This window comes from Neomonachus schauinslandi, chromosome 12 (genome assembly GCF_002201575.2).
Source record: "Neomonachus schauinslandi chromosome 12, ASM220157v2, whole genome shotgun sequence".
Classification (NCBI taxonomy): Eukaryota; Metazoa; Chordata; class Mammalia; order Carnivora; family Phocidae; genus Neomonachus; species Neomonachus schauinslandi.
In genome coordinates, this window is record NC_058414.1 from 88,041,475 (window position 1) to 88,050,857 (window position 9,383).

Below are 9,383 nucleotides of genomic sequence, written 5' to 3' on the forward strand. Positions count from 1 at the left end.
ATTTATAAATATTTTTTAAGGAGGGAAATAGCCAGTATCTTTGAGCCTTCCATTTCTCCTCTGTAAAATAGTGACAATTATACCTACCTTGCAGAGTAATGAAAATTTAATAAGATAATGTATGTAAAAAATTTAGCATAATGAATAGCCCATCATTAAAACACAGTATTCATTCCCTTCTTCTTTCTAGTGGTATGGCTTTCTGTGTTTATCAAAGTACAACTCAGAGAATCATTACTGCCACTTTGTCCAGACCCTCCCACCCAAGTATATGGAAATTTAACTCCAAAGGGGCTCTGATCTGCACCAGAGAGCCCCGAAAAGATACCAGGGAGCAAGCCACAGCAGGACAAGTTTCACCCTCTGCCTTCTTTAGCTGTCTTCACAGGTGTCAGCATCCCCTAGGCAACCAGCCTTGACCCACAGGGCATGGAAGGAAAGTCGCCTCTGTGACTGCTGGGAGGACCAGACCAAAATCCTACTTTGACTGGTATCTCAGATCATCAAAAGAGAGCTTGGAAAATCCCAAAAAGGAGCAACCGCTAAGACCTTTGCCAACAGGAATGTTGCTAATTAGATTCTCCTAAGGTACCTGCAGCGCTCAGCCACTGGAGCAACACATGAAGGAGGCTCCACGCGTTTGTGCTAATGGCGCCTCCGAAAGGCTCTCTCCGGCCATCGTGTACAAAAGAGCAGTACTCTCATCTCCAGAATTCTTATCCCCCTTGCCCTGCTGTATCTTTCTCCACAGCACTTCTCACAGTCTGACAAACTAGATATTTTCTTTATTCTCTGTCTCCCCTCTACACTAAAATATAAGCTGCATGAAAGCAGAGATTTTTGTCTGGATTGTTTGCTGCTATATCCTCAGAACCTAGAACAGTGTCTGCCTTATAGGAGATGCCCAATAAGTATTTGTTGAGTGTATGAATGAGGGCAATTTCAGTGAGGGCCCAGGCACCTTCAAGCAGGATCGCCCTGCTAGAGGGAATATAAACTCTTGGATCACTCCCACGTATAGGCTCCGTGGGCTTCTGACCAACAGGTTCCCTGTCCAGAGCATTCCTTCTTCCCATCTTCTCTCCATACGATTTTGCTCACTCTTTAAATATTTTTGGAGACATTCAGCTGAGTTGTCTTTATGTAACTGGAGAAGGCACTAGATTCTCCAGCTCACTCATTAGCTCCAGTTAGTTGATCTGATTACTCTTTTACTGCTTATGGCTGCTATGAAAGTAGCCTGGGGTTCCTTTGAGAAGGTGCTGTCAGGGGCCTGCAGCAGTCCCATTATACAAAGAAAATTATGCAGGCACCCACACGGGTGAACCACAAATTATCTTTTCTTCCAATCCAATCATCTCTCTTTGCCTTTGAGTTGGGAGAGAAGGGAGAACAACAAACATGGCGGTGGGGGGGGGGGCAGTAAACATTTAATGAGCACCTACTTGATGCCAGGCAGTGTGCTAGGTGTCAGGGACACGATAATAAGCAAGATCAGGGTCTCTGCCCTCATAACTAGCTCCTGGGGGGTTGGAGAAGCCAGACAACTGAAGCACACACACACACACTCTGGCTGCAGAATGGAGACTGGATGGGATGGGGACAGGGCTGGAAGGAGGATGGAGGCCAGACAGGAGACCATGGCATTCCTGGCAAGGGATGAGACTAGACCAGTAGCAGTGGGGATCAAGAGCTGGGGGAGGAGTTGAGAATTCCCGAGAAGTGCAATCAGCTGGGTTTGGTGACTGGCGAAGGTGAGTAAGGAGTGGGGGTCATCGGTGACTGGCAGGTTCTGGCTTGGGAATCTGGGTGGATGATAGTGCCATTCGTGGGCAGAGAGAACTCAGGAAGAGGAGACTGTGGGACTTCCTGACACACTGGTTTTGGTGGCAGCTAAAACAAACAGAGACCCAGAAACAGGAAATAATGCGAGATCCTGGAGCGTGGCTGTCCCGCTTCCCCCCCCTGGAGGCTTCAGCTATTATGCTCCTCAGGGAGTCTACCTGAGGATTCTCTCTCACCCTCTCTCTCTGCCCCTCTCTCAGCACCTTCTCAAAGGAACCCCAGGCTACTTTCATAGCAGCCATAAGCAGTAAAAGAGTAATCAGATCAACTAACTGGAGCTAATGAGTGAGCTGGAGCTCGCTTGTGCACACGCTCATGCTCTCTCTGGCTCTCTCAAAATAAATAAATAAATATTTTTTTTAAAAAAGATTTCTTTTCCTTATTTTAGAAATAGAAAACTGAACTTCAGGAAGACTAAAGAATTTATTCAATGTCTCAAATTTATGTTTCTGATTCCAAGTCTGCCAGCACTCTGCCAAGAGCTTCACAGCAGCATCGTTGAATCAGTCAACTTGTGAGACAGGTCGCTTGGGTGAATGATGATGAGTTATCCCTTATCCCTCCTCCTGAAGAGTTTTAGAACTCAGACTAACCACACAGGCTCTCTTTGATAGCTGGAGCATTCTTCCTGGGGCACGGATCAATCCATTTAATCCATTCAACCGTGGGTAGTCAAAGATAGCAGGTCAGAGATGCAAGAGCACCTGGAGCTATCCCAAGTTCTGGGGGTACCCTAGGATGTTGCCTTCTGCCCTTCTAATCCGGATGCCTTTTGTGTACCCCACAATTTCTGAGATTCCTTTTCACCCAACACTTTGCCTGACTCTGCTCATGGTTGTTCACTTGAACTCCTATTATCCTTTTAGACTAGGCCTACTTATCCTTGGCCCTTACCCATCCGGTAGCACTGGGTGTTCTCTCTGTTCCCATGGCGTAGCACCCTCTTTGTGCTTATTGCCTTGCTTTGTAACCATCTGTCTGTCTTCTCTCCTTGGTTGTAAACTCCTGAGAACAGAGAGTATGTCTTGCTGAGCCTAGTGTCTCCAGTGATGAGCATGGTCCTTTGAAAGTAGGTGCTCAATAACTGTTTGTTGAATTAAGGAGGAAATAAAGTCCATGTGACTGTACCGCCTGGAACTTCAGGTTATATGTGCGATACGGAGCATCCATTGCCAAGGTAAAGGGCAAAGGAATCTTTTCTACCTGTGGTCAGTGCCATAAAAACTATGAGGGCTTCTGAAAAGTGACCCATGTAGCAATTCACAGGTTCCTTACTCATGTCCCTCAACCGTTGCCTTAGAAGGCAGCCTGTTTGCACGTTAGTGTTTAACTCACTGAAAATTAACATACATTTTAAAATAAATGCCCTCTCCACCTATCAAAATTCCATTTTTTTTTAAAGATTTTATTTATCCATTTGACAGAGAGAGTCACAGCGAGAGAGGGAACACAAGCAGGGGGAGTGGGAGAGGGAGAAGCTGGCTTCCCGCTGAGCAGGGAGCCCGACGCAGGGCTCGCCCAGGACCCTGGAACCATGACCTGAGCCGAAGGCAGACGCTTAACGACTGAGCCACCCAGGCGCCCTATCAAAATTCCATTTTTTAAAAATATATTGTCCAGTATTGATAAAAATAAAATGAAAGAGGTATTCTCATGAGCTACTTTTCCAGGAATTAATTTATAAATGACCAAGCCCCCAGAATGTTCTTACTCTTGAACCCAATGATTCTACTTCTAAAATTCCCCTTAAAGAAATAATAAAAAATGACAAGATTCGTGTCCAGTAGGGTTGTTTGTAAGAGTATGAGTTATTTGTAAGAGTATGAGAACGGCATCAACTCACAAAATAAATATGCTGTCAGTCAGAAGAGGTTTTAAACACAGAAATCCAGAGAGGGACCGTGGGCAGAACCCATCGAAGCCCTCATGCCCAACTCGGCCAGCGGATGATGTCCTGTGGTCTGTCCTCTGTCCTTCTCAAGACAAGAAGGAGGCTGTAGACCACCCCCAACTGGGCCATTAAGGCACCCCACACCCCTTTCCCTGGTTCTAAGTTCACAAGGGACCATGTGATGCTCCTGGCACTTGACTATATGAAGATTTGTGGCATTGTGCTGTCTTTCTCCTGGCAAACTAAAAGGGAATTTCTGATTCCGATAGCCTTCCAACGGAGGTGGACGGGGATGTCTTTTATGTCAGTGCTCCCATGAGCCCTCCCTGTCCGCATGACCATTGTATTTCTCATTAAACAATGAAACACGTGACACCGCGATGTCTCCCTCGGGGTCCCTATACAACCAAGTTACCACGAATCCATCCTTCAGAGCCTGCTAACCCCCGGCCACCACGAGAACCAGCTCCAGCTGGCCTGTTTTCCACACCAGCTCCACGTGCGGGAGTCTATTCATGATTTCCACGGGGAAAAAGAAATGTGAAACAATCAACATGTTCCACATTTGGGGAAAGCTTAAATAAGTTATGCTACATCTATCCCATGCAATATTGTATCATTGTTAAAAGTCATGTTTCTTCAAGGACTACTTACTTAGAGAAATAGTCACGCTATGTATTAAAAATGTATGATTTACACTGCAGAAAAAACTCCGGCAGTGTCTCATAAATTAAACATGCAATTACTATAGGACTCAGTAAGTGTACTCGTGAGCATTTACCCCAGAGAAATGAAAACTTACCTTCACATGAAAACTTGTACACGAAATTGCAGAGCAGCTTTATTCATGATAGTCAAAAACTGGAAACCATTCAAATGTCCTTCAACTCTTTTTGATAGAAGCTAAAATAAACAGGGCCAACAGGCAAACCCTGGGACCCAGAGCAGAGCCGTCCTACCTCATCTCCTCTGGTTAAACAAACTGTGGTCCATTCATACCAGGGAATCCTATTCAGCAATAAAGAGAAATGAATTAGGAGCTTGCTTTGGCAGCACATATACTAAAGAGAAATGAATCAGTAAGACACGAACAACCTGGATGGATCTCAAGGAGATTGTGCTGGAGAAAAAAGCTAATCTCCAGGGGTAACATACATACCAAAGATAGGATTCCATTTGCATAACACTTGGGAAAAGACAACATTTAGAATTTAGAGACGAGATTAGTGGCTGCCAGGGGTCAGGGATGAGTTGGCACATATGTGAGGTAGGGGGTGTGATTATAAAAGAGTCAAACAAGGGCTCCTTGTGGGGATGGAACTGTTCTGCATTTTCACTGTGCTCGTGGGTGTGTGAACCTACATGTGTGATAAAATTGTAGAGAACACACACACACACACAAATGTGTACAAGTAAGATAGGGATATCTAAATAACATCGGTAGGTTATAAATTCCAATATCCTGGTTGTGATGCTGTACTATGGTTTTGCAAAATGCTACCATTGCGGGAAACTTGATACATGGATCTCTCTGTATTATTTCTTATAACTGCATGTGCATCTACAATTACTTCAAAATAAAAAGTTTAATTTGGGGGCACCTGGGTGGCTCTGTCGTGTAAGTGTCTGACTCTTGATTTCAGCTTAGGTCATGATCTCTGTGTGGTGAGATGGAGCCCCGCGTCAGGCTTTGTGCTCAGAGCGGAGTCCGCTTGGGATTCTCTCTCTCCCTCTGCCCCCTGCCCTCTGCTTTCGCTCTCTCTAAAAAAAATAAATAAAAAGTTTAATTTTGAGAAGTGTGCTACAGAACTGTAATTATATGGTTGCCTTATGTGATATCTTTGATATATACATACACACAAAATATCTACAATTATTGGCTTTAGGTGGTGGAGGTGTGGATTTTATGGGTGATTTCTGATTTTGTCTTTATACTTTCTAATATTCTTCAGATTCCTTACCATAAACACATATTGATTTTATTTTATAAATATAATGACTATCTTTAAACATAACACGTTCATTTTTCATAACCATATCTTAGTGCTGACACACACAAAGCTTTTATCAACTGTCCCACCAAAACTTTTAAATAATAAACTGCTGCCCAACTAGGGATTCCCAATTCTGTGCTGATACAATTCAGTTTTTGGAACCAAATATAGGACCTCACACCTGAACTCTGATTATCAAGTTGTGACATTTCTCTGGCTCACCTTCCTCATTTGCAACATAAAGATCTTGGATCAGAAGGACCTTCCAGCTTTTCTAGCCCATGGGCCTCCCGCTGGTATAAGGCACCTGATGGGAACCTTGGTCTCTTTAGTGATAATGAGCCACAAAGACTGAAGGTGAACCACCTTTCTCAGACCACTGTGATCATATCTGCTGAGGAGTAGCTCAAATCAGAGTGAGAACCTGCCCCCCCCCCCCCACGCCTCCGCCTTCCACCCCAGAAGGCAGCAAAGTCCCATTTACACAGGGCAGTAAACCACCAGTAATGACATTAGGCTGCCAGCCGTAGGAATCCATAGGTTTATGAATCTATAAAATCATTTACTTTCACTGCTGGGACAATCCAAGACTCCCAGGTTAATAAGTAATACTGTCTTCACAGACAAGGGAAGACTGCATAGCAGAATCCCACCCCTATCTCCACACTTCCTAAAAAACAACTCCCTGCCCTCTGCAATCCTGCTTTTATCTACTGTGCTGACTGGGACAGCCCCCTCTGCCGCCCCCGGGTACATATGAGTATATACACATACGGAGAAATGAATGTCCGTATGTACACTAGGTCTCTGAAGAACCCTAATAGACATTGCAAAAGGTTTCTTCACTTCCATAGGAATTCACCTTTCCTTCATTGTTTCCTTCATTGCCTTTTCCACAGCACATGGAATACTGTGCAGCCTGAAAACCCTTCACCCCTGTCCTTTGCCCCTCTGACCCCATGTCTCACTATTTTCCCTTGCACTCACTCCCTTACTCTGTTGCCAGCCACAGGGACGCCTTGCTTTGCACTCAGCACACTTCTGCCCCAGGCTTTTGCACATACTATGCCCTCTGCCCAGAACACTCTCCCCGCTGATAAACACATGGCCTGTTCCTTGGCCTCCTTCAAGTTTTGGCTCAAATCTCTTTTCTGAGAGATCTTCCCTGACCACCCTATTTAAAATGGTCCCCCTCCCCTGTACTCCTTATTTCCCTCTGTATCACTTTTTTTTTTTGAAGACTTTATTTATTTATTTGAGAGAGAGAGCGAGAGAGAGCATGAGCTGGGGGAGAGGCAGATGGAGAGGAAGAAGCAAACTTCCCGCCGAGCAGGGAGCCCGATGTGGGGCTCCATCCCAGGACCCTGGGATCCTGACCTGAACTGAAAGCAGAGGCTTAACTGACTGACCCACCCAGGTGCCCCAAGACCACATTTTCTTTATTCAGTCTTCTGTTGATAGACTTTGAGTTTGTTTCGACCTCTTGGCTATCGTGAATAATAGTAAATGAACACGGGAGGCAGACATCACTTTAAGATCCTGCTCTCAATTCTTTTGGATAAATACATAAAGGTGGGATTCCTGGATCATAGGGGAGTTAGTTCTACTTTTGATTTTTTGAGGAAACTCCCTACTGTTTTCCACAGTAGTTGTACCGTTTTACATTTCCACAAAGAGTGCACAGGGTTCCAAATTCTCTACATCCTTGCCAAACTTTTTTTTTGTTATATATAATGGCCATCCTAATCAATGTGAAGTGATAGCTCTTTGTGCTTTTGATTTGCATTTCCCTGAGGATTTAGTGATGTTGAGCACCTTTTTATGTACCTGTTGCTTATTTGTATGTCTTGAACAGAGAAATGTCTATTTTAAAGTCCGTTGCCCACTTTTTAAAATTTGAATTCAATTTAGTTAACATATAGTGTAGTATTAGTTTCAGGGTAGAATTTAGTGCTTCATCAGTTGCGTATGACACCCAGTGCTCATTCCATCAAGTGCCCTCCTTAACGGCCATCACCCAGTTATCCTTTCCCTCAGTTTGTTCCCTGTAGTGAAGAGTCTCTTCTGGTTTGCCTTCCTCTCTGTTTTTATTTTATTTTCCTTCCCTTCCCCTATGTTCATTTGTTTTGTTTCTTAAATTCCACATATGAGTGAAATCATACGGTGTTTCTTTCTCTGACTGACTTAAAGGTCATTTGTTTTCTCACTATTGGGTAGTGGGAGTTCCTTATATACTTTGGATATGAACCTGTATTAACCCCTTATCAAATATAAGATTTGCAAATACTTTCTCCTATTCTATAGGTTGCCTTTTCACGCTGTTGATTAGTGCTTTTATTGTGCAGAAGCCTTCTGGTTTGACGTAGTCCCACTTGGCTATTGTTGCTTTCCTCGACTGTGCTTTTGGTCTCATATCCATGAAATCATTGCTAAAACCAATGTTATGAAGGTTTCCCCCTAAATCTTCTCTGAGGAGTTTTATAGTTTCAAGCCTCAACTTTCTTTCGCAGTATTTGTATAGGTCTCTCCACATTTCAAAACATCTTCATATACATTAAACCCTTAAAACAGAAATCTCAGAAGGACATTCCGTGGAAGTTGGTGTTGTGTCATGATGACAGGCTCTGAGCCTTTGGGAGTTTTACTCTGGAGGTCAGCGGAGGATGGGAATTCTCATCTTAGGACATGTCTTGGGAATCATATATCGGCCCTTCTACCACAGAAAGTGTTGGGCCACGGTGGCCCAGCAATCCTGCCCCCATGAAGGAGCTTACTGTATTCAAGGCTCGCTTGGAAGCCGAAGTCTGGCCATTTGCAAAGGAGATGATGGTAGGCAAGAGTCCATCTGGGATTGTGTCCCAGGCTTCTTTTAGCCGAAAGGAGGGCCCCTACCTGGAGTCAGAAACTGTGCCCCTCTGCTGACCTCTGCCATTCTCGTCCCTCCCTAAGAGCCACTGGCCACAGACCTCTGTTCAAAGCTGCGGGTCTTTTGTTCTGAAACTTATAAAATCATGTAAATTTCTCTCTGGTCTGAGGTAGCTGATATTCATCTCACTAATTGTCACCCCAAAAGGCATGCAGAGCAAAGAACCCAAAAGAGCCTTAGATGTGTAGACCTTCGGCAAATCACTGCCCTTCTCTGAGTCTGGCTTCCCCATCTATGAAATGGAAGTAAGACTCCTCACAGGCTTGTCCATAATGGAAGTAAGACTCCTCACAGGCTTGTCCATAAGGATTAGGATACTCAAGACACAATCCATCACTCTCATTTCAATTGAAGAATAAAAAAAATGGTAGAGTCTAAGACCCCTGCCCTTTATCACATAAAGTGGATCAAAACCAACAATGAGGAACAAGTACAAAAGGCTGTTCTTCCAACCAGAAAGTCAGGGCCCAGGGGCACAGAACAGGGGTGGCCACACTAGGTTGGCATTAATGCAGGGATCTTGGAAGCTTGCTGGTGGACCTGGTGCTGAGCTGGAGCCAGGAGGAGGGAGTGCCCCCCCCCCACACACACACTCAGGGCAGGATCTATGCTACTGTGGAAGAGGTTATTTCAGGATGGGATCTATGCTACCGTGTGAAGGGTGTACTTCAAGGCAGGACCTATGTTACTGTGGGAGGCTATTTCAGGGCAGGATCTATGTTACTGT